Source organism: Pseudophryne corroboree, chromosome 8 (assembly GCF_028390025.1).
Source record: "Pseudophryne corroboree isolate aPseCor3 chromosome 8, aPseCor3.hap2, whole genome shotgun sequence".
NCBI classification, from domain to species: Eukaryota; Metazoa; Chordata; class Amphibia; order Anura; family Myobatrachidae; genus Pseudophryne; species Pseudophryne corroboree.
The window spans coordinates 174,731,348-174,756,990 of record NC_086451.1 but is presented as its reverse complement, the minus strand read 5'-3'; positions in this window follow the sequence as shown (position 1 = coordinate 174,756,990).

The window sequence follows — 25,643 nt, the reverse complement described above, 5'->3', positions numbered from 1 at the left end:
CTTGTTATATATTATACATTTTTAAAGAAAAAAAAATGAGTGTTTGGGACTGGGAAGGGTGAGGGAGGAGGACATGAATGCAATTTTGTTGTCCAGGGTTTCCATTAACTTAAAGGAGAAGGGTCTGAATGGGTTAAAAAAAAATGCGTGAGGTCCCCCCTCCTTAGTATAACCAGCCTCGGGCTCTTTGAGCCGGTCCTGGTTATTTAAATACTGGGGGAAAAATTGGACAGGGGTTCCCCGTATTCAGACAACCAGCACCGGGCTCTTAGAACGGTCCAGGTTCCAAAAATACGTGGGACAAAAGATGTAGGGGTCCCCCATATTTTTAAAACCAGCAACGGGCTCCACTAGCCAGAGAGATAATGCCACAGCCGGGGGACACTTTTATGTAGGTCCCTGCGGCCCTGGCATTACCCCTCCAACTAGTCACCCCTGGCCGGGGTTCCCTGGAGGAGTGGGGACCCCTTAAATCAAGAGGTTCCTCCCCTCGAGGCACCCAAGGGCCAGAGGTGAAGCCCGAGGCTGTCCCCAGCACCCCTGGGTGGTGGGTGCCGGGCTGATAGCCATGTGTGTAAAAAAAGAATATTGTTTTTTTTGTTGTGGAACTACAAGGCCCAGCAAGCCTCCCCCGCTTGCTGGTACTTGGAGAACCTCAAGTACCAGCAGGCGGGGAAATAACGGGCTTGCTGGTACCTGTAGTTCTACAACAACAAAAAATACCCAAATAAAAACGCAAACACACACAGCGTGACAGTAAAATTATTGAGACAGGCTGTAGCATGTGGGTGCATGTAACCCTATAAAAGTGATGGATTGGGTGACTATTACAATACCCACTGTTGCTGTCTGAAAAATTATGGATTTATAGATTGCTCTGCCGAGACATGTTTTTTTCTAAAATGCACCACAGGTATGGATGGATAGTATACTTGACGACACAGAGGTAGGTAGAGCAGTGGCCTACTGTACCGTACTGCTATATATTATATTATTTATTATTATTATTATCCTTTATTTATATGGCGCCACAAGGGTTCCGCAGTGCCCAATTACAGAGTACATAAACAAATAATCAAACAGGAAAACAGCAACTTACAGTTGACGACAATATAGGACAAGTACAGGGTAAATAAACATAGCTACATCAGCAGATGACACTGGAATAAGTATCAGGTGGCAGAAGACTGCTGGATTTGGTGCAGCTGAAGATTATTAAAGTAAGAAAAGAGTAAGCACATGAGGGAAGAGGGCCCTGCTCGTGAGAGCTTACATTCTAAAAGGGAGGGGTAGACAGACAGGGGTGAGACAGATGGGGTACATAGAGAGCGTGGAACAGAGGTTTAGGATGAGATTTGGCTGGGTTTGGTGAAGAAGTGGGTCTTGAGAGCCCGTTTGAAGTTTTGTAGAGAGGTGGAGAGTCTGAGGGGGAGAGGTAGGGAATTCCAGAGAAGTGGTGCAGCACGTGAAAAATCTTGGAGGTAGGAGTGGGAGGAAGTAATCCGTAGGCAGGTGTCGGTGTGCATTAGCAGAGCGAAGAGGACGGGTGGGAGTGTAAAGCGAGATAAGATCAGAGATGTAGATGGGAGAGGAGTGGGTGAGGGCTTTGTAAGCAAGTGTGAGAAGCTTGAAATGGATTCTGAAAGGGAAGGGGAGCCAGTGAAGGACTAGTAAGAGAGGAGAGGTGGACGTAGTGCGTTTGGTGAGGAAAATGAGCCGGGAAGCAGCATTGAGGATAGATTGGAGTGGAGAGAGGTATTTGTCAGGAATGCCAGTCAGGAAGAGATTACAGCAGTCCAGTCTGGAGATGACCAGTGAGTGGATAAGAGTCTTAGTAGCATCCTGGGTCAGAAAGGGTCTGATCCTGGAAATATTTTTTAGATGAAAACGGCAGGTTTGTGAGAGGTGCTGAATGTGTGGTTTGAAGGAGAGGGAGGAGTCAAGGATTACTCCAAGACAGCGCACTTGGGGGGTAGAGGAGATAGTAGTGCCATCAATAGATAATGAGATTGTAGGAGGTGAGGTTATGCGGGAGGGAGGGAAGATGATCAGCTCGGTCTTAGACATGTTAAGTTTAAGAAAGAGCTGGGACATCCAGGAAGAGATAGCAGAGAGACAGTTGGAGATACGAGTGAGGAGAGTAGGGGAGAGGTCTGGAGAGGAAAGATAGATTTGAGTGTCATCAGCATAGAGATGATATTGGAAACCAAAAGAACTAATGAGCTTACTTAGTGAGGACGTATAGAGAGAGAAGAGAAGAGGACCAAGGACAGAACCTTGGGGTACCCCTACAGTTAGTGGAAGTGAGGGGGAGGTGGAGTCATGAGAGGAGACAGAGAATGTACGGTCAGAAAGGTAGGACGACAACCAAGAGAGGGCTGTGTTACGCAGACCAATGGAGTGAAGGATTTGCAGTAGGAGAGGATGGTCCACAGTGTCAAAAGCAGCAGAGAGATCAAGTAGAATAAGTAGAGAGTAGTGTCCCTTAGATTTAGCAGCATGGAGGTCATTGCATACTTTTGTAAGGGCAGTTTCAGTGGAGTGGAGAGGACGGAAGCCAGACTGGAATGGGTCAAGCAGTGAGTGTGAGGAAAGAAAGGAAGTAAGGCGGTTGTAGACAATACGCTCAAGGAGTTTGGAGGCAAAAGGGAGGAGAGAGATGGGTCGGTAGTTGGAGAGAGTGTTTGGATCAAGGGTAGGTTTTTTAAGAATAGGAGAGATGAGAGCGTGCTTGAAGGCAGAGGGGACAGTGCCTGATGAGAGGGAGAGATTGAGAAGGTGGGAAAGATGGGAAAAAGCAGAGGAAGAGAGGTGGCAAAGGAGGCTGGAGGGGATTGGGTCAAGTGGGGAGGTGGTGAGGGGACAGGAACGAATGAGGGCCATGACTTCCTCTCCAGATGCATGGGAGAAAGATGACAGAGTTGGTGCGAGGGATGGGGAGGGTTGGTAAGGGTTGGGAGAAGGCTGGTTACTGATAGTCTGGTGTGATGTGATGTCCTGACGTATGGAGTCAATTTTGGATGTGAAGTAAGTGGCAAAGTCAAGAGCAGAGAGTGAGGAAGGGAGACGAGGTGGAGGTGGGCAGAGGAGTGAGTTGAGAGTGGCAAAGAGGCGCCGGGGGTTGGAAGACTGGGAGGAGATGAGGTTCTTGAAGTATGACTGTTTAGCAAGAGAAAGGGCAGCACTGAAGGATGAGAGCATAAGTTTGAAATGGAGGAAGTCTGCCTTAGAGCGTGATTTCCTCCAGTGTCGCTCAGCCGTACGTGAGCATTTTTGCAGATATCTGGTGCATTTGGTGTGCCAGGGTTGAGGTGTTAATTTGTGAGGGTGAATAGTGGTTGGTGGAGCAACAGAGTCAAGAGCAGAAGTAAGGGAAGCATTGTATGTGGAAGTGGCTTGTTCAGGGCATGAGAGAGAGAGAATAGGAGAGAGAAGTGAGTCAAACAGGGAGGAAAGGAATGTGGTGTCAATAGCTTCAATGTTACGCTTAGTGATGGTAGCCTTAGGAGGTAGAGATGGGGAAGTCGAGAGAGATAGGTTGAAGGAGAGCAGGTGGTGGTCAGAGAGGGGAAATGGGGAGTTGGAAAAATCAGAAATATCACAGCGGTGAGTGAAGACCAGATCCAGTGAGCTCCCATTCGCATGGGAGGGTGAGGAGGTCCACTGGGAGAGACCAAGTGAAGAGGTGAGGTTAAGGAGTTTAGAGGCAGGGGATTGTGTGGGGATGTCAATAGGGATGTTGAAATCGCCTAGGATAATGGTGGGAATGTCAGAAGAGAGGAAGTGAGGAAGCCAGGAAGCAAAGTTGTCGATTAATTTTGAAGCAGTGCCAGGGGGGCGGTAAATGACAGCTACTCTAAGATGGACTGGTTGGAAGAGGCATATGGCGTGGACCTCAACTGTAGAGAATATAAGGGATGGTTCTGGTGGTATGAGTTGGTAGGAGTAACTAGAAGGTAAAAGGACCCCAACACCACCCCCATGGCGACCCCCAGGTCGGGGTGTGTGTGTGAATGTAAGGCCCCCAGCAGAGAGAGCAGCAGCAGAAGTAGTGTCAGAGGGCGTAATCCAAGTTTCAGTAATGGCTAGTAGGTGTAGGGAGTTGGAAATGAAAAGGTCATGAGTGGGGACCAGTTTGTTATAAACAGATCTGGCATTCCAGAGGGCACAGGATAGGGGGTATGAGTTTGTGGGAGAGATGTGAATTAGATTTTCAGGGTTGCTGTAGCGATGAGGTGGGATTAAGTTTGAGGGCAGGGATGATGAGAGAGTAGTGATGGTACGGGTGCCTGAGCTAGGAGGGGAAACTGCAGGAGGTGGGCAGGGAGGGAGGTCAGTGTGATGTGGATGGGGGTGTGGGGAGGTGACAGGGAAGGGAGAGAGGGAGCAGGGCTGAGTTGTGGGGTAGCAGGACCATGGGGCAGAGGTGAATGAAAGTGGGGTAACAGGAAAGGTGGGGGAAGGAAACCGAGGGATGGAGGGGAGACAGAGGAGGGGAGAGAGGAGGAGGTGGAGGAGACTAGGGGGGAAGGCTAAAGATACATTATTAGGTAAACACTGAGTGATGTGGGGAGTATAAGAAAACATTGACATAGTGTTAAGTAGGTAAATAGGTTGAGGGAAAGTGGAAGTAGGAGAGGAGACTGTAAGGCAATCCGAGCAGAAGAATTGCAGAAATGCAGGTGAGAAAAGCAGTGTAGGCTCAAGGGGTGTAGATTTAGTATGAAATGAGTCAAAAGCGTAGATAAAGTGGATGCAGAAAAGTATTTGGAGTGTAAGAAATGAAAGGATTGTGAGAGGTTTAAGAAGCAATGGTAATTATGTTAGATGTTTTAAGTGTATGCAGGTAAAATTGCATTGGTGCAGCTGTGCTTAAAAAACAAAATTACAATAATACAGATACAGGCATTTGTAGGTGAAATGGATGGTTTATGAAATGTCCAAGTAAGGTAGTTCTGTGCTATGTAATCAGATGCAACAATCAGGAGGTGAGTGATCTGAGGAGTAAGTGACTCACATTTGTTATTAGTTCTTCAGTTTTCTTTGTTTTGTTAGATTGGTGTGCTTCTGTTTTCCTTCTTTTTCACTTCGATTGAACGCTGATTGAACACTGCTGTTATGTGTCAATTTTATCACGCTTTGATAAAAATGCACGCTTAGATCAATAAATGCACAGCCAAATGGCTTTGCACAGCCTACACCATTGGACTTAAGTAGAAGACTATTACAAGTGAAACCAATAATTGAAATCTGTAACCACACCCCACCCCCTCAAATGCCAGGCAATAAATTACCTTAAAAACAACAACCAGGCATTCCACAAAGATTAAACTGGGTCTATATCATTCAAAACTTTAAAAAAGTACTTCAAAATCACATACTATGCAATAATGTTTCAATTTGCATTACCCAGCAGAATTAGCTTTGCATATATAGATATAATGCAGCAGAATATATTGGTGGTTGTAGTCAATTGTAATTACTCAGCAGAATTAGCTTTGCATATATAGATATAGTGCAGCAGAATATATTGGTGGTTGTAGTCAATTGTAATTACCCAGCAGAATTAGCTTTGCAAATATAGATATAGTGCAGCAGAATATATTGGTGGTTGTAGTCAGTTGTAATTACCCAGCAGAATTAGCTTTGCATATATATAGTGCAGCAGAATATATTGGTGGTTGTAGTCAATTGTAATTACCCAGCAGCAGCTCTACTGCACTCAACATCACCAGTGCTCACAATATATATAATGCTATATACTATGCCATAGTGGTGCTTACTATAGTATATAACACCTCCTACTGCGTTCCCCCTGGCAATGAGCATGACATCCAGAGAGTGAAACCCCTAGCAATGAGCATGACACCCAGCACGTGAAACTCTTGGCATTGAGCAGTTTTTGTAAAAGTAATTAGAAGCTTTACTGTAGGGCATAGTGTATCACAGATATTGTGGTGAGTGACATAATATGTTCCACAGGGCATTAATGTGTGGGGCTTAACATGGTGGAAATTACTGTACTTTTTTCCCTGTGGTGGCCGAGGTCTGTTGGTGCAGGGTCAAGAACTGGGGTGTAAGGTAGTCTTTGCCTGCAAGGCTACGCCCATTTTATGGAGACCATACCCATTTTTGCGAGGTCACGCCCCCCCATCCCGTCCGGAGCGCTCACGCAAATATAGTTTTTTTTATATATATATATATGGGGGAGGGGCACAATTTTTAATGCCAATGGTGGCGGGGGGCACGCATTTGAAGCCAAATTGTTTAGAAACACCCCTGCAAGAAAATATCTGCAAATCCAATGTTACCATAAGTGTGGCATATACCTGCGCTTGCTCGCGGGGTGAGAACATCTCCCTAATTGAATTCAGCGATATGAATAGAGGTTGTGCAGCAGCCACAGAAAGGGTTAATCTCTGCAACTTGTCACTAAATTACATTGTTGCAATTTTAGCTGGGAGCTGCAATAATGACTCTAATATATAACACAGCCAACACTTCTATATTCACACAATATACTGCATGGTGAATATAGAAGTGGTGCTTACTAAACAGCACCTCCTACTCAGTGGCGTAAGTTCGTCCTAGACGCCCGGAGGCAATATAAATACAGGTGCCCCCCTATATAGAGGCAAAAAAATAAAATTATATATATATATATATATATATATACACATACACACACACCACACCACACCAATATTGATCCTGCAGGCTATATATATATAGGCAGAATGAGGGGTCATTGTATATATGAGGCGGGATGAGGCAGAATGGGGGTCATTGTATATATGACAAAAATGCAGATTCATTAAACGGGCATTGAAACGTTGCACTACTTCAATTGGTGTCAGTGTGCAAATCATTGGAGTGCCGCACCACCTCTATTTTGCTAAACTACTTTGCTGTGAGGGCACCCAATGTATTAGTCTATTATGTGGCTGTGCCAGACCCCTACCTCTATCTATATATACACAAACATACATACAGTATACTGGCAGTGCACTTATACAGGGAGAAAGGGAGCATAGATGGATACCTTGTGTAGTGAAAGAAGGCTCTACTCTCCTCCCCAATTACCGGAGGCAGAGCGCAATTAGGAAGTGGAATACAAGGCAAGCGTGGTACCAGCTCTTAAACTCCGCCTCGCACGTGTGTCCATCCATCCCGTCCCCCCCTTCCCCACAGCAGCGGGGAAACGGTAGCAGCAGCTCCTCTCCTACCTCCCACAGCAGGCGCTCACCAGCGTACTCTCCTGGGGTTTGCGCTGTGGTGGCGGCTTACAGGAATGAGTCAGTTCAGTGACGTAACTAGAAATTTTTCTCCCCCAAGCCAAAAAATTATTTGCCCCCCCCCCCCTCCATAATTGGCAGTATAGAGTGTGTGGCTTCGTTGGGATGGCTTACCATAAAGGGGCGTGACATTGCAGGAAAAGACTGCGTTATACCCCAGTTTTCCAACCTGCACGCCCAGACGGGAAAGAAAAATAATCCTGATTCATGCCCCTTACATTATTTGTAATTTTTCCTCCTTATAGTAATGCCCAGTATACATTATGCCACATACTGCAGTGGCCCTTAGACATTATGCCACACACAATAATGCACATGACATAATATGCACACACCGTAATGCCCACGACACATTATGCCACACACCGTAATGCCCCCGACACATTATGACAGGAATCGCAATGCCCGTTATACATTATGCTACACACTGCAAGGCCCCTGATACATTATACCACACACCGTAATGCCTGTGACACATTATGACAGGAATCACAATGCCCATTATACATTATGCTACACACTGCAATGCCCTTGATACATTATAGCACATACAATGTCTTTGACACAGTATAACACACACCACAATGAGCCTGAGACATTATACCACATATCACAATGCCCGCGATATAGTATACCATACACCGTAATGCCCGACACATTATGACACACACCGCAATGTCCGTGATACATTATGCCACACACCGTAATGCCCATTACACATTAAGTTCTACAGTAAGGCTTCTAATTACTTTTAAATTACCTGCTCGTTGCCAGGGGTTTCATGCTCTTGGTTCCATGCACGGTGCCAGGGGTTTTCATGCTCAGGGTGTCATGCTCGTTGCCAAGGGTTTCATGCACTGGGTGTCATGCTCGTTGCCAGCGGTTCCATGCACGGTGCCAGGGGATTTCATGCTCAGGGTGTCATGCTCGTTGCCAGGGGGTTCATGCACTGGGTGTCATGCTCGTTGCTACGGGGTAGTGCTTGTTGCTAGGGCCGTGCTCCCAGTGCCACATATGCCCCCAGTGCCAGATATTCCCCCACAGTGTCAGGTATATGCCTCCAGTGCCAGGTACATGCCCCCAGTGCCAAATATACCCCCCCCCAGTGCCACATATGCCCCCTCAGTGCCTGCTCCCCCCAGTGCCAAATATTCCACCACAGTGCCACATATGCCCCCTCAGTGCCTACTCCCCCACAGTGCCAGCTATATGCCCCCAGTGCCTGATATTCCTCCACAGTGCCAGGCATATGCCCCCAGGGCCAGATATTCCCCCCACAGGGCCAGGTATATGCCCCCAGTGCCAGATCTTCCCCCACAGTGCCAGGTGTATGCCCCCAGTGCCAGATATTCCCCCACAGGGCCAGGTATATGCCCCCAGTGCCAGATCTTCCCCCCACAGTGCCAGGTATATGCCCCCAGTGCCAGATATTCCCCCACAGGGCCAGGTATATGCACCCAGTGCCAGGTATATGCCCCCAGTGCCAGATATTCCCCCACAGGGCCAGGTATATGCCCCCAGTGCCAGATCTTCCCCCACAGTGCCAGGTATATGCCCCCAGTGCCAAATATATCCCTCTCCCCAGTGCCACATATGCCCCCCGCCCCAGTGCCAGGTATATGCCCCCCAGTGCCAGGTATATGCCCCCCAGTGCCAGGTCTTCCCCCACTGTGCCAGGTATATGCCCCCCAGTGCCAGGTGTATGCCCCCCAGTGCCAGGTCTTCACCCCCAGTGCCAGGTATATGCCCCCCAGTGCCAGGTCTTCCCCCACAGTGCCATGTATATGCCCCCCAGTGCCAGGTATATGCCCCCCAGTGCCAGGTCTTTCCCCCCAGTGCCAGGTATATGCCCCCCAGTGCCAGGTCTTCCCCCACAGTGCCAGGTATATGCCCCCCAGTGCCAGGTGTATGCCCCCCAGTGCCAGGTCTTCACCCCCAGTGCCAGGTATATGCCCCCCAGTGCCAGGTCTTCCCCCACAGTGCCATGTATATGCCCCCCAGTGCCAGGTATATGCCCCCCAGTGCCAGGTATATGCCCCCCAGTGCCAGGTCTCCCCCCCCCCCTCGTGCCAGGTATATGCCCCCCAGTGCCAGGTATATGCTCCCAGTGCCCCCCCCCCTTGTGTTGGAGGGACACGGAGCGCATAGAGCGTCTCTCCTGTGTCCCTCCCTGGCTCTCTCCCCCGGCTGGTCTAATACAGGAAGTGCCAATCAGAGCTCACGAACGGCACTTCCTGTATTAGACCGCCGGGGGAGAGAGCCAGGGAGGGACACAGGAGAGACGCTCTATGCGCTCCGTGTCCCTCCAACACAGCAGGGAGGGAGACCGCAGATTGACATGCGGACGCTCGTCCGCATGTCAATCTGTGTAAAGTCAGTGGGCGCTTCGAGGCGCCCTCTTCAGGTTAGGAGCCCGGCTCCTACTGCATTCCACATCACCGCTGGTCACACTCATATCAGGCCCATAATGCTGTATACTATGCCATAGTGGTGCTTACTATATAACACCAGGTGCTGTGCAGTGGTCAAAACACACTAACTGGTCCCATGCTGTTGTTGAACTAAAGGCCTATACACACGATGAGATTCGGTCTATGCTAATAGGTTTAAAAAGGTTACATAAAAGCTACTTTATGTATTTATTCATTAAAGTTTTTAAGTTGTATTTTACAACCATACAATGATATGATATATAATGTATCGTATAATCATTACATAATGTTGATGGCATTGAATTGTCTCTGCCTTGACTAGTGGCAGCAGCTTCAGCACTAGGTGGAAGTGGATCTTGATCTTTCCCTATTTTACCCTCCACCTTTTTGTTCTCCATTTTTTAATGTGTGGAATTATATGCCAGTAATATATCTGGAATTAGACGGTGGTAATGTCTGGAATTAGATACCACTAGATAGATACCAGATATCACTGCATACCCTCCAACATTTTACACACAAAAATCGGTACAAATTAGGAAAAGGGGCGTGGTCACGGGTAAAGGGGGCGTGGTCACGCCCCTTTTCCTATACTTTCAATGGAAGTTTGGAGAGCCAAAAATAGGTACAGACCATGAAAAAAAGGTACTGTACCTATTAAAAAGGTACAGTTGGAGGGTATGTCACTGTGACTGGAATGATGACATATGCACAGTGACAGGACACTACCACAGCACCCTACAGCAGCCATATGCGGCACAAGACACTGGAGTATTAGTAATGTACTGTAGTATACTGAGCACCACAAGACAATGAGCAGTGATACGGAGCACTGATGAGATTACTAGAACTGACACTGAGCAGCCAGATGCAGCACTGGACTATTAGTAATGTTCTGTAGTATACTGAGCACCACAATGCAGCACAAAACAATGAGCAGTGATACTGAGCACTGATGAGGATACTAGAACTGACACTGAGCAGCAAGATGCAGCACTGGACTATTAGTAATGTACTCTAGTATACTGAGCACCACAATGCAGCACAAGACAATGAGCAGTGATACTGAGCACTGATGAGGATACTACTGAGAACTGACACTGAGCAGGAGAGACACACTACAATTTCATCTTGCGCCTCTTTTTTTATTTATCTTTGCATCATGTGCTGTTTGGGGCTATTTTTTTAAGTGCCATCCTGTCTGACACTGCAGTGCCACTCCTAGATGGGCCAGGTGTTTGTGCTGCCCACTTGGGTCGCTTAGCTTAGTCATCCAGGGACCTTGGTGCAAATTTTAGGACTAAAAATAATATTGGGAGGTGTGAGGTGTTCAGAATAGACTGGAAAGGAGTAGAAATTATGGTTATTGAGCTTAATACTATAGGATCAAAATTACCCCCAAATTCTATGATTTTAGCTGTTTGAGGTTTTAAAAAAAAATCACCCGAATCCAAAACCCGAAAGGGTGGTTTTGCCAAAACGCGTCCGTATCCAAAACACAACTGCGGATCCGAAACCAAAACCAAAACATGAAACACGAAAAATGCCCGCTGCACATCTCTAGTTAGGGGAGAAGCATGTAGCCTTGTAGACTATGCACAGCTATATCTAGAAAAATATACGATCTAATCTTTAACCAACCAATGCAAGAAAGTATTTAATGTGAAAATACGAAACACTAGACTAATTGGAGGTGCGCCCTAAAGCAAATTACAATGTTAGGATTAGGGGGTTTGGAAAGACCTCTAGTGTATACACTACTACAGGTTGAGTATCCCATATCCATATATTCCGAAATACGGAATATTCCGAAATACGGACTTTTTTGAGTGAGAGTGAGATAGTGAAACCTTTGTTTTTTGATGGCTCAATGTACACAAACTTTGTTTAATACACAAAGTTATTAAAAATATTGTATTAAATGACCTTTAGGCTGTGTGTATAAGGTGTAAATGAAACATTAATTAATTGTGTGAATGTAGACACACTTTGTTTAATGCACAAAGTTATAAAAAATATTGTCTAAAATGACCTTCAGGCTGTGTGTATAAGGTGTATATGTAACATAAATGCATTCTGTGCTTAGATTTAGGTCCCATCACCATGATATCTCATTATGGTATGCAATTATTCCAAAATACGGAAAAATCCCATATCCAAAATACCTCTTGTCCCAAGCATTTTGGATAAGGGATACTCAACCTGTATATACATTTTAAGATAGGAAGGTACAAATTACATATTCACATTGCATCTATGGGCTGGATTCAAATGTCCCTTTCCTCCCTCAATCGTGCCCGTCAGCAGCTATTCTAATGTTGCTGCCAACGGGTGCGACATGTTTATTTCAGCTCGCTACCCCCAGGGGAAACAAGCTGAAATGTGTGCAAAGAGACCCATTTGGGCAACCAAACGGTGTCTTTTCACGATCGCGCCCATTACTTTATTCAGGTTTAGGTGCTTTGTGCACCTAAACCAGAGTGTAATGGGCGCAATAATTGAGGGCATTTGAATTTCCCTTATATGTGTGTGTGTGATATACACACACAGACACACATACTGTATTTCTTTATATAATGGACACCTCAGTTTCTATTCATTCATGTCCTGCCCCCTACTCTGTCAGACCCCTTCCCCTCTACTTTTCTGACCCCAAACGCCACTCATTCTTGTTGAGTGCTGGTGGGCCCATTCAGAATTTTGCTATGGGGCCCACAAAGGTCTAGTTACGCCACTGGGCAGGGTTATAGAGGAGGCGGTGCAAGGCATCCTGGGAACAGTCAAAGCTTTAGCCTGTTGGTGCCTTGGATCAACATCCAACTCTACACCCCGATGTTAGTGTAGTGCCTTTTGGGGTTAAGGTTTTACAGAAAGTTACAGGTTTTTTTAATTTAGTAAAATATGCCCCATTTTAAAGATAGGGCATTTAAATTTGTTGCACCTGTGCAGTACATAGCAGCCTGCAGGGCATGTACAGTGGCTTCATTTGGGTGCACATACATTGCCGGCTCCTGGTCGCAAACTGAAATTATTGTGTGTAAGTGGAATTAGCGGTGTTTATGTCATACAGGGGGGTGGGGGAGGTTTGTGGTTGGCGGGGGGCACGCTGTGCGATTATTATCCTGCATCTATACATACATGCGCTAACACCTGGACATACACTGATGTACCCACACCTAATATCCATACATACACGCCCTGACACCTGGACATACACCAACATTCCCACACCTGCATCTATACATACACATGCTGACACCTGGACATACACCAACATACAAGCACCTGCATCTATATATACACGCGCTGACAAATGGACATACACCGACGTACCCACACTTGCATCTATACATACATGCACTGACATCTGGACATACAAGCACCTGCATCTATACATACACGCGCTGACACCTGAACCTACACTGACGTTCCCACACCTGCATCTATACATACACATTCTGACACCTGGACATACACAGACGTACCCACACCTGCATCTATACATACACGCGTTGACACCTGGACGTACACTGACGTACACACACCTACATCTATATATGCATGGATGCAAATGTGGGTACGTCTGTATACGTCCAGTTGTTAGCATGTGTATGTATAGATGTTAGGTGTGGGTACATCAGTGTATGTCCAGGTGTCAGCACATGTATGTATAGATTCACATGTGGGTACGTTGGTGTACGTTTAGGGGTCAGCGTGTTTATGTATAGATGTTGGTGTGTGTATGTCAGTGTACGTACAGATATAGGTGTATGTATGTATGTATGTATGTATGTATATGTATAGAGGAAGGTGTGATACATACATATAACACATACATGATAGATACATACATATATCACACACACGATAGATAGATAGATAGATAGAACACATACATAGAAGATAGATACATACATACATGATAGATACATATATACACACACATACGATAGATAGATAGATAGATAGATAGATAGATATCACAAACATATATGATTCATACATATATCACACACACATACATGATACATACATGAGAAAGACCTGGGATGGTGATGAGGCCCGGGCCCCCTGCTGATGTTGCGTTGAGGAAGGCAGTGTTCCAGGGCGGATGCCAGTCGGGGAGAGCGCCGCGCAGCCCGGGAAAAATACTGCTGAGGAGCTACATCTGGAAGAGCCCCAGGGAGGGAGAGTGTCACATGCCCCATCCTGCGCGGCACACTCTGCAGGCCTGCACATGGGAAGGGAGGTCTCTGGCCACACATACTCACCCTGCTGCTGTCCTCATCAGCGCTCTCCAGCGGGGAGCGGGGCCAGGATGAACCTCAACCTGTGAGAACTATCTTCATGATCAAGAGATCTCATATGCAAGATAAGTATGTGTTGGGAAAGGGCTGGGGAGGGCGGCTGCTCGGGCACACCCTCGTCAAGTTAAGGAGATTTAACTGAGGAAGCACAAGGGAACTCTCGTCTGAGGACAACAACTGCAGGGAGACCACATCTTTTCAGATGAACATGGGAGGGCGGAAGGCTGCCTAATACTGAAGCACCCTCAGACATTAAACCATATGCAACAACTATTGCAAGCATTCCTGGGGGAAGGTCTGCAGCAGACGGATTTGCATTCGGTGATGTCATCCAAGCAGTGGGCCAAAGTTGGCTGGAACCCTCATCTGTATATGAAAAGAGAAAAGGGGCATGCGGGGCATGGCGGTCTTTTGCGGCGCTTGGATAACCCCAAGTTTGCATTAAACACCCCCACCCTCCTTCGGTGTGGGGCTCATGTTGGCCATGCCCAAGCCCCTGAAGCATTCAAGCTGATTTCTTGCAGCAGCTGGGCACTGTAACAGCTTCAGAGCTGCTCTACAAGACAAGTAAAAGGGTGTGGGCCCTGCAGCACCACCGGTAGTTTGCATACACACATATATAGGACAGCATCTCTTATATGCCCCAGGGTCAATAAAATAGTATCCTTGTCTAGGCTATCCATCCCCTCAGATAAGGCATTTGTCCATGCCGCTACAGCACTACACACCCAGGTCGACGCAATTGCCGGTCTGAGTAAGGTACCTGAATGTGTATAAATGGACTTCAGGGTAATCTCCTGTTTGCGGTCAGCACACTCTTTGAGGGTAGCCTTATCCTGGGACGGGAGGGCTACCTTCTTGGATAAGCGTGTTAATGCTTTGTCCACCCTAGGGGAGGATTCCCATCGTAACCTATCCGTTGATGGGAAAGGATACGCCATAAGAATCCTTTTGGAAATCTGCAGTCTTTTATCTGGAGATTTCCAAGCTTTTTCACATAACTCGTTCAGCTCGTGTGAGGGGGGAAAGGTTACCTCAGGCTTCTTTCCCTTGTACATATGTACCCTCTTGTCAGCGACAGGGGGTTACTCTGTGATGTGCAAAACATCTTTTATTGCCATAATCATAAATCGAATGGATTTTGCCAATTTTGGCTGTAACTTTGCATCATCGTAATCGACACTGGAGTCAGAATCCGTGTCGGTATCTGTGTTAACAAACTGGGATAGTGGGCGCTTATGAGACCCTGACAGTCCCTGCAACATAGGATCAGGCATGGGTTGAGACCCTGACTGTCCCAAAGCTTCTGCCTTGTCTAATCTTTTGTGCAATGAGTTTACACTAGCATTTAAAACATTCCACATATCCATCCAATCAGCTGTCGGCAGAGAAACCACATTCATTTGCTCCCGCTCCTCTCTAATATAGCCTTCTTCCTCAGACATGTCGACACACGTGTACCGACACACCACACACACAGGGAATGCTTTTTCTGAAGACAGTTTCCCCACAAGGCCCTTTGGAGAGACAGAGAGAGGGAGTATGCCAGCACACACCCCAGCGCTATATAACCCAGGAATAAAACAGTAACTTAATGTTTGCCCAGTAGTGCTGCTGTATGTAATTTGCGAATTATGTGCCCCCCCCCCCCTCTTTTCAACCATCTTGTCTAACGTGGTATAAGCAGGGTAGAGTCCGGGGAGCTTCCTCTCAGCGGTGCTGTGGAGAAAAAATGGCGCTGGTGAGTGCCGAGGGAGAAGCCCCGCCCCCTCGGAGGCGGGCTTCTGTCCCGCTTAAACTGTAAAATTGGTGGGGGCTCATACATATATACAGTGCCCAGCTGTATATATGTTATATTTTTGCGAAAGAGGTTTATATTGCTGCCCAGGGCGCCCCCCCTGCGCCCTGCACCCTTACAGTGACCGGAGTATGTGAGGTGTATGGGAGCAAAGGCACACAGCTGCAGTGCTGTGCGTTACCTCAGTGAAGATCATGAAGTCTTCTGCCGCCTCTGAAGTCTTCTTTTCTTCTCATACTCACCCGGCTTCTATCTTCCGGCTCTGCGAGGGGGACGGAGGCGCGGCTCTGGGACGGACGGCGAGGGTGAGATCCTGCGTACCAATCCCTCTGGAGCTAATGGTGTCCAGTAGCCTAAGAAGCAGGACCTTGCAACTCAAAGAGTAGGGCTGCTTCTCTCCCCTCAGTCCCTCGATGAGGGAGTCTGTTGCCAGCAGTGCTCCCTGAAAATTAAAAACCTAACAAAATACTTTCTGTCAGAAAGCTCAGGAGAGCTCCTGAAAAGCACCCAGTCTCCACTGGGCACAGTATCAAACTGAGGTCTGGAGGAGGGGCATAGAGGGAGGAGCCAGTGCACACCCAGAACTAAAGTCTTTCTTAAAGTGCCCATGTCTCCTGCGGAGCCCGTCTATCCCCATGGTCCTTACGGAGTCCCCAGCATCCTCTAGGACTTTAGAGAAAATAGGATTTTAATACCTACTGGTAAATCCTTTTCTCTTAGTCCGTAGAGGATGCTGGGCACCCGTCCCAGTGCGTACTGTGTCTGCAGTTATTAAATGGCCCTTAACTCCAGAACATTTATGTGGAGACAACTTTCCTGACTTGACCATCTTCCTTGGATGTTTTCCCCCTGTGTGACTGCTCCCCAGCCTCGGAGGGTTGCATCCGTGGTCCCTAGGATCCCGTCCTGGATCCCAAACCATCGCCCCTCTAGGTGGTGAGAACTGTGCAGCCACCAATGGAGTAAGATTCTGGTCTTGGAAGACAGGATTATCCTCTGGTGCATGTGTAGGTGGGATCCGGACCACTTGTCCAACAGGTCCCACTGGAACACTCTGGCATGGAGCCTGCCAAACTGAATGGCCTCGTAGGCCGCAACCATCTTCCCCAGCAACCGAATGCATTGATGGATTAACACTCTTGCTGGTTTCAGAATTTGTTTGACCAGACTCTGGATCTCCAGAGCCATTCCACTAGAAGAAAACCTCTTCTGTGTCCAGTATCACTCCCAAAAACAACAACCGTGTCATTAGGATATCGGATTTTTCTGTATTTTGGAATAATTGCATACCATAACGAGATATTATGGTGATGGGACCTAAATCTAAGCACAGAATGCATTTATGTTTCATATATACCATATACACACAGCCTGAAGGTCATTTTAGCCAATATTTTTTATAACTTTGTGCATTAAACAAAGTGTGTGTACATTCACAGAATTCATTTATGTGTCATATACACCTTATACACACAGTCTGAAGTTAATTTAATACAATATTTTTAATAACTTTGAGTATTAAACAAAGTTTGTGTACACTGAGCCATCAAAAAACAAAGGTTTCACTATCTCAGTCTCACTCAAAAAAGTCCGTATTTCGGAATATTCCGTATTTCGGAATATTTGGATATGGGATACTCAACCTGTATTACTTTATTCTGCTACTGGTTCTTTACCTATGCAAACAAGCATCTGACTTGCCTTTCCTATTGCTTTGTTACATTGCTCACCTGAAATAGTAATACTTAGATAGCTTTCCTCTTGCCATTATAATGCCCTTAATATTATAGTTAGCCTTTGTATTTTTGAGACGTGTATGATTTTGCATTTTTTGGCATTAAATGTTGCCATGTTCTTGACCATTCCTCTAGTCCAGGGGCGGAACTGCCAGAGACAACGGAGTCAGTTGCCGCCGGGCTCCAGCCCTAAAGGGGCTTCCTCCATTGCCCTCCGGCTGTTACGTGCCCTTCCTACTAAATAGACAAAGGCGCTACCAGCAGGGTCTCGCAGTTTGTACATTCCATGCCGTAACACCCTTCTTTCCACCTTTTTAAAGACCCAGCCCAGCAGCCTCGCCGCTGCCACCACCGCTAGCTGCAGCACTGCCAGCGGTGGGGTGCCCCTGCTTCTTCTCACACCACAGATAGCTGGGCAGCACTGCAACTGCCTGCCTGATTGCTCCGCCCCCTTCCGGCTCCCAAGCACCTCTGCTGCCCAGTGATCCAGGAGCCTGCTGCTAGGAAGAAGTGGCCGAGCTTCAGCAAGCGAGTCTGGACACTGGCGGAGGAAGCCATGATAACCAGATAATGGGGAGTGGAGAGCCAGTTCCAAGGTAATACTTTATACAGCTGGTTGAGATCCTGGTCGGTGGATATGGATTCCAAGAAAACCCTGGAGGTGCTTCCTTTCAAGGGAGACACTCTCTTTGGAGAAGACCTCAATAAGATTGTAGCTGATCTGGCTACCGCTAAAACAGCTTGCCTACCTAGTATGACTCCTACCACGCAGAAGGCTAAAAGTACTTTCCCTTGGCCCTTTCATCCTCAAGGTAAAGCGTACCCAAGGTCAGGCATACCCAAAGCAAGCTCATGCTTCCAGACCTGCCAAGCCCAGACTGAAGCAAGCCTGGGCTGCCCATCAGCCTGCTTCCAAAACGGACAAGCCTGCCGCATGACGGTGCAGGCCTCCCTCTGGGGGATCCCAGGGTGGGGGGCCCGACTTCTAGGTTTGGCATAATTCTAAGCTAGAGAATTCTATTTGGAGCTCACCTTGTACTTTGTGAAGAAATAATCAGCATTGTGGCTGAGCAGATACATGTAGTGTGTGGCTGCAAACTGCATGGATCTGCTGCGTTGTAATGCTGATACTTTTTTTTTCAAAGTACCAATAGCTTCATATAATGTTCACAATTTTTATGCAGGATCAAATAGCTCAATAGGTAGGGTGTTTGATTAGAATTCAACAGGTTATAGGTTTGAATCCTGGGTATGGTAGTTTGAGATGTGTTATTTAATAAAGTATGTTGTTCTGACTGCCGGCATCCTATCACCTGGGATATCATACTAAATAAATGGAGTCGATCAATTTTTTTTTATTTTTTTTTTAAACTAGGGACAATTTCCAGATACTTTTCTTTATAACTGAGATTGCCCCCTGGAACTTCACATCAGTTGACAACTATGCATGAGTGGGCAGTGCTTGCTCTGGATCTGCCCACCCATTTATGTGCCGTCATAAAAGAAAGCACAACTGACAGTTATCCTGGGCGTACACTACACAATTATCTGTCAGGCTATCTATCCAGTCTGGATGGATGGAATGAAAATCTGGTAATGTATAGGAGCAAATGTCAATTAACCATTTGCTCCCAAACACTAGAAAAGTGGTCAAAAATGGTCATTACACAAATTGGTTAAACCCAAAATTTAACCAATTTGTTTAGGGGACCATTTTTGTCCATTTTCTAGTGTTTGAGAGTAAATCGTTGATGGTCATTTGCTCACATAGATAACCGGATTTCTATTCCAACCAGCCAGTGTTGGAGATATGGTCTGCCAGATTACATAATGCATACCAGAGCCATAACTAGACTTTTTGGTGCCCTGTGACAGATAATTATATGCCCCCCCCCCTCCCCATTTTTGCAATATGGACAAAAGGCGCATGCCTTGTGGGGAAGGGGCATAACAAGATTGGTCTCAGAGAAAGCACATGAGATATGAAGATATATCTAGTATACTTGACACTCAATGGTTTGTGGTATTGCCGGGGTGCCCTCCTTAAATGCATATACAGTCACACATGGCGTGTTTGTGCAAATGGCATATTAGCAGTCAGCACTAACTGGTGACATGCCATTTGTACAAGTAAGCCATGTGTGACTAGTATATAAACATACTTTATTAAATAACACCTCAAACTATCATACCCAGGATTCAAACCTATAACCTGTTGAATTCTAATCAAATACCCTACCCATTGAGCTACTTGATCCTGCATCTATTCTAACCTCCAAAAACAGATTCAGTTGCATTTTCCAGCGTGTTTTGTTTGCGCCTTTGCAAATGTCTTACATCGACAAACTTATTTAGTACTATTTTGCAAATAGGGTTACATTGTCGCAACATTGTGTTCCCTAATTGCTTGATTTTTTTAAATGCAACAATTGATAAAGACACCTGATAATTGCTCTGTGGAGTCTTATTTTGTGTCTACTTCTTATCTACATTTAATTCCCTACCTCTAATCAAGGCATTTTTAAATGCTGGGGGCTGCCAGGACGTGAGGCCTACCTAGACTTTAGATCTGAATTTGAATGTACTTGTGAACTAACTTAATTTCCTACTTCTAAATTCATTCCTAAATTCACTACTTACATGAATCCTGTAGTTGGGCATTTTGAGCCTTCAATTGTGGGCATTGTTTTGTGTCCAGACCAGCAGCTGGTGGTGTGCATTTTGCTGGAAAGGCATCAAAGACCTCCGATATGCTGCATCTCCTGATGTGTGTCTCCCTCAAGTGGCTGTCAGCAAATGCATGCTAGACACCCCATTCCAAGCTGATTGTGACATCACGGAACATGCATCATAGAACAGGCATGCTAGAATATGGGTCTTCAACCTGCGACCCTCCAGCTGCTGTGGAACTACATATACCAGCATGCCCTGCCTCAGTTTTAGCATACCTTAATAGCAAAACTGTGGCAGGGCATGCTGGGATGTGTAGTTTCACAGCAGCTGGAGGGCCACAGGATGAAGACCCATGTGCTAGAGCCAAGCCGCAGGTACATTGAATGCTAGCAAGCTGAATGTTTAAATCATTTTTGTTCCGCAGCATTCCAATGCGGAAGATTCCATGGAACCAGAGATTATTCCATTGAGAAGGACATGCTGCCTGGATGACTGCACTGTGCAAATTAAATCACGGAGGCAGTTGGCTTGTGGGTGGCTCTGGTGACTGGGTGGTTGGGTGGGCGGTGTGTCGGAGGTGGAGCACATGCAAATGAATGTGTATCATCCAGCTAGTGAGAGTGAAAACTCATGCAGGAGTGTGCCTGCTTGTCAGTGGGTTATGCACCTTGCCAGGCGTCAAATCTACATGGAGCAGCTGGAGGGGACAAGAGCAGGTTTGCAAAATATAGATAGAAGAGCATATATGCTGGCGCATTCTCCATGATTGTGTCAGCTTATGTTTTGGTGCACTGCACTTTCCTTCACTAAGTTTTAGCCATTTTGGTTAAACGCAAGTGTAGTTGCTTCTCGCCCTTTTGGCTGTGATCTTGTATCGTGGTTGAAGAGTCTGCTGGAGGGATTGTTTTCTTCATTGGCGAGAGACTGAAGATATTCCAGGATGGAAGGCTTGGAAACACTATCCGTTTTTCAGTTGTGGAAGAGTTGAAAGACCGGATTGGACTACATTCTATAGTAAAGGATATCTTTGTATTTATTAATCCTCCCTTTATATGTGTCTGTCTTTCAATAAAGCTTCGGGCTTGTGATTCCCTCACCCTCTTACACTCCACACACATAGCCTTATTAACTGTTGTATTATTGTTGTCACGATCCGGGTATCTGGACGCCATTACTTACCCATCAGATGCCTCCTAAGGCTGGCTCAGCGCTCCAGGACCGGATCCCATCTGTTATCCTAATGTTCACATTCCTGCATCCTCTCCTGTCTCTCTGAGACGCTGTCACAGTAACGCCTTATTACATCTGGCATGGCGTCTCCCGCGGCCTCCGCCGCCGTCCCTGAGCTTCTGCATGCAGAGTGTCAGAGTGGCGATTACGTCAGCCGCGGCCTCCGCTGTGTCCGCGTGGTTGGATGTGCACTTGTCAGCCTGGCGTCTCCTGTCTCCAGTGGCCGGCGCCGCCATTACTGTTTTCATTACCACATGGATTACAAACCAAACTTCCCTCCAAGTGTCTGCATGGGCGCAGCCATCTTGGATTCTGTCAGCTGATCATTTCCTCCAATCTGTTGTCAGTATTGTTAATCTGCATAATTGCCTAGCCAATCCCTTCCTTGCTGCAGGTATAAATACACTGTGCCTGAGCAAGGAAGGCGTCAGTGCTTTGGTTGTCAAACCTAGTTCCTGTTTGTCTCTCTCCTGTGATTGTCTTCCAGGTTCCAGCTCCTGTCTCAAGACTTCCACCATAGAGACCCGCACCAGCATTCCACCTGCGGTGTAGCCTGACTCTCCAATCCATTGTGGATTCATCTGTTTCCAGCTACAACATTACCTGCTTCCAGCTCAGCTTCCAGCAGAGTACAGCTTCCCTTAAAGGGCCGGTGTCCTTTCTACACTTTACCACTCTCCACCGGTATTATTATTTCTCCGCTCTCAAGTTCTACATTTCAGTTCATATTTCATCGCTCCCAAGTTCATTTATTATTTAACTGGTTCCAGCCAGTATCCACTCCGTGCTAACAACAGTCTGGTTCCAGCCAGTATCCACAGCAGCTGTTTTATCTTCAGCAACTCAGCTTTTCCTGGAACACCAGCTGGCACAATCCTGGGTTATCTCCATTGCTACAGTCGGGCCTGGTAAGGACTTTCCATCTAGAAGATCATAAGAACTATCTCACACTACCAGTGCCCTGTGGCTCCTGCCATCCTGTAGTACCCAGGAACTGTATTTATTCTTTGCTGACTTTTACGTTTTCTTTTACTGCTGCTGTGTTGCGGAGTTGTCATAATAAACATCATTGACTTTTATCCAAGTTGTCGTGGTCACGCCTTCGGGCAGTTATTATTCATGTTACTTACATGTCCAGTGGTCTGATACAACCTCCCAGGTTCCGGTACATCTCAGCCCCTACAACTGAGGCTGCCTCCCGTCAGCTCAGGCCCTCAGTTGTGACAGTAAGCACTGACCTAATGAATCCAGCCGGAGACCAGGATCAAGCGGCCAGGCCGATGCAAGAACTGGCAGCCCGACTAGAACATCAGGAGGCTGCACAGGGCCACATCATCCGCTGTCTCCAGGATCTCTCTACTCGGCTGGATGGGATTCAGACAACTCTCCGTGGATCAGGCGCGTCTGGTGCGTCAACCACAGTGACTCCAGCTATAACCCCACCCACCTTACCCATTTCTGCTCCACGTCTTCATCTTCCAACGCCAGCAAAATTTGACGGATCTCCAAGATTCTGCAGGGGATTTCTCAACCAGTGTGAGATTCAGTTTGAGCTACAACCTGGCAATTTTCCCAGTGACCGTACAAAAATTGCCTACATTATTTCTCTTCTCAGTGGCTCAGCCCTTGATTGGGCATCACCATTATGGGAGAGGTCCGACACCCTGCTATCTTCCTACACTGCCTTCGTGTCAACATTCAGGCGCATCTTCGACGAGCCAGGCCGGGTAACCTCAGCTTCATCCGAGATTCTCCGTTTACGCCAGGGGTCACGTACTGTAGGACAATATCTGATACAGTTCCAGATCCTGGCATCCGAACTGGCATGGAACGACGAGGCCCTGTATGCTGCATTCTGGCATTGCTTATCTGAGCGTATTAAAGATGAGTTAGCTACCAGAGACTTACCTTCTAAGTTAGATGAGCTAATCTCACTCTGCACGAAAGTTGATTTACGTTTCAGAGAGAGAGCAACTGAGCGTGGAAGATCATCTGCTCCAAAATCTTCTGCTCCTCCTCCTCGTCAACTGTCACCATCTAAAGATGAGCCCATGCAACTTGGCCGTTCACGTTTAACTCCTGCTGAGCGCCGAAGACGTCTCTCCGAGTTTCTCTGTCTCTATTGTGCAGCTCCGTCTCACACCATTAATGCCTGTCCCAAACGTCCGGGAAACTCCAAATCCTAGCTCGCCAAGGAGAGGGCCGGCTAGGAGTAATGATCTCCTCTCCATCTCCTCAAGATTGTAATCTCCCAGTCTCGCTTCAAGTTGCTCAACGTTATCGGAACGTCATTGCCCTCCTTGATTCCGGAGCAGCTGGGAACTTTATTACCGAAGCCTATGTTAAACGGTGGTCCCTACCCACCGAGAGACTTCCTTCGTCCATTTCTTTAACTGCCGTGGATGGCAGCAAAATTTTTGATGCAGTCATTTCTTTAAGGACTCTACCAGTTCGTCTGAGAGTGGGAGTTCTTCATTCCGAACTTATTTCTTTTTTAGTGATTCCAAGAGCCACACATCCTGTGGTCCTGGGCCTTCCATGGCTCCGTCTTCACAATCCTACAATTGATTGGACGACTACGCAAATCCTGGCATGGGGTTCCTCCTGTGCTGAGACATGTTTGTTTAAAGTATTGCCTGTCTGTTCTTCCTCCTCCAGGTCGTCTGATGTTCCACCTCCTCCATATCAAGATTTCACGGATGTGTTCAGTAAAGCTTCTGCTGATATCCTTCCTCCTCATAGAGAATGGGACTGTCCGATTGATCTCGTTCCAGGGAAGGTTCCACCTCGAGGCCGAACTTATCCGTTGTCTCTGCCTGAGACGCATTCTATGGAGGAATATATTAAAGAGAACCTAGCAAAGGGGTTCATTCGACCTTCTTCTTCTCCAGCCGGCGCAGGCTTCTTTTTTGTAAAAAAGAAAGATGGTGGTCTGCGGCCGTGCATCGACTACAGAGGTTTGAACGACATTACCATCAAGAACCGTTATCCTTTACCCCTGATTACTGAGCTCTTTGACAGAGTTAGCGGAGCTACCATCTTTACAAAGCTGGACTTGCGAGGTGCATACAATCTCATCCGGATCCGTGAGGGTGACGAGTGGAAGACCGCCTTTAACACCCGTGACGGACATTATGAGTACCTCGTCATGCCCTTCGGATTGAGCAATGCTCCAGCTGTCTTCCAGCATTTTGTCAATGAGATCTTCAGAGACATTCTATACCGTCATGTCGTGGTCTATCTAGACGATATCCTCATTTTTGCCAACGATTTAGAGGAACATCGTTTTTGGGTTAAAGAGGTTCTGTCCCGTCTCCGTGTCAATCATCTCTATTGCAAATTAGAAAAATGCGTCTTTGAAGTCAAGTCCATTCCGTTTCTAGGGTACATTGTGTCCGGTTCCGGACTAGAGATGGATCCTGAGAAACTACAAGCAATCCAAAATTGGCCGGTACCCTTAACCCTCAAAGGGGTCCAGAGGTTCTTAGGGTTCGCCAACTATTACCGAAAGTTTATACGAGACTTTTCCACCATTGTGGCGCCTATTACTGCTTTCACTAAGAAGGGTGCTAACCCGTCCAAGTGGTCTGAAGAAGCCATGCAAGCATTTCATCTTTTAAAACAAAGGTTCATCTCTGCGCCTGTTCTGAAACAGCCTGACATCGACTCTCCTTTCATCTTAGAGGTGGATGCCTCCTCCGTTGGAGTAGGAGCGGTGTTATCTCAGAGGGCTAAAGATGGCCATTTACACCCTTGCAGTTTCTTCTCCCGGAAGTTCTCCCCAGCTGAGCGCAACTATGCCATTGGCGACCAGGAGTTGCTAGCCATCAAGCTCGCTCTAGAAGAGTGGAGGTATCTGTTGGAGGGAGCTTCTCATTCAATCACCATACTTACAGACCACAAGAACCTTTTATACCTGAAGGGCGCACAATGTCTCAACCCTCGTCAGGCCAGATGGGCACTTTTCTTTTCCAGGTTCGACTTTAAACTCCAGTTCTGTCCGGGCTCTCAGAATCGCAAGGCCGATGCCCTTTCCCGCTCATGGGAGCAAGAAAATGAGTCAGAGTCTTCAGACAAGCATCCTATTATAAATCCGTTGGCATTCTCCACGGTAGGGATGGACTCTACGCCCCCATCAGGGAAAAGTTTTGTGAAGCCGATGCTAAGGAAGA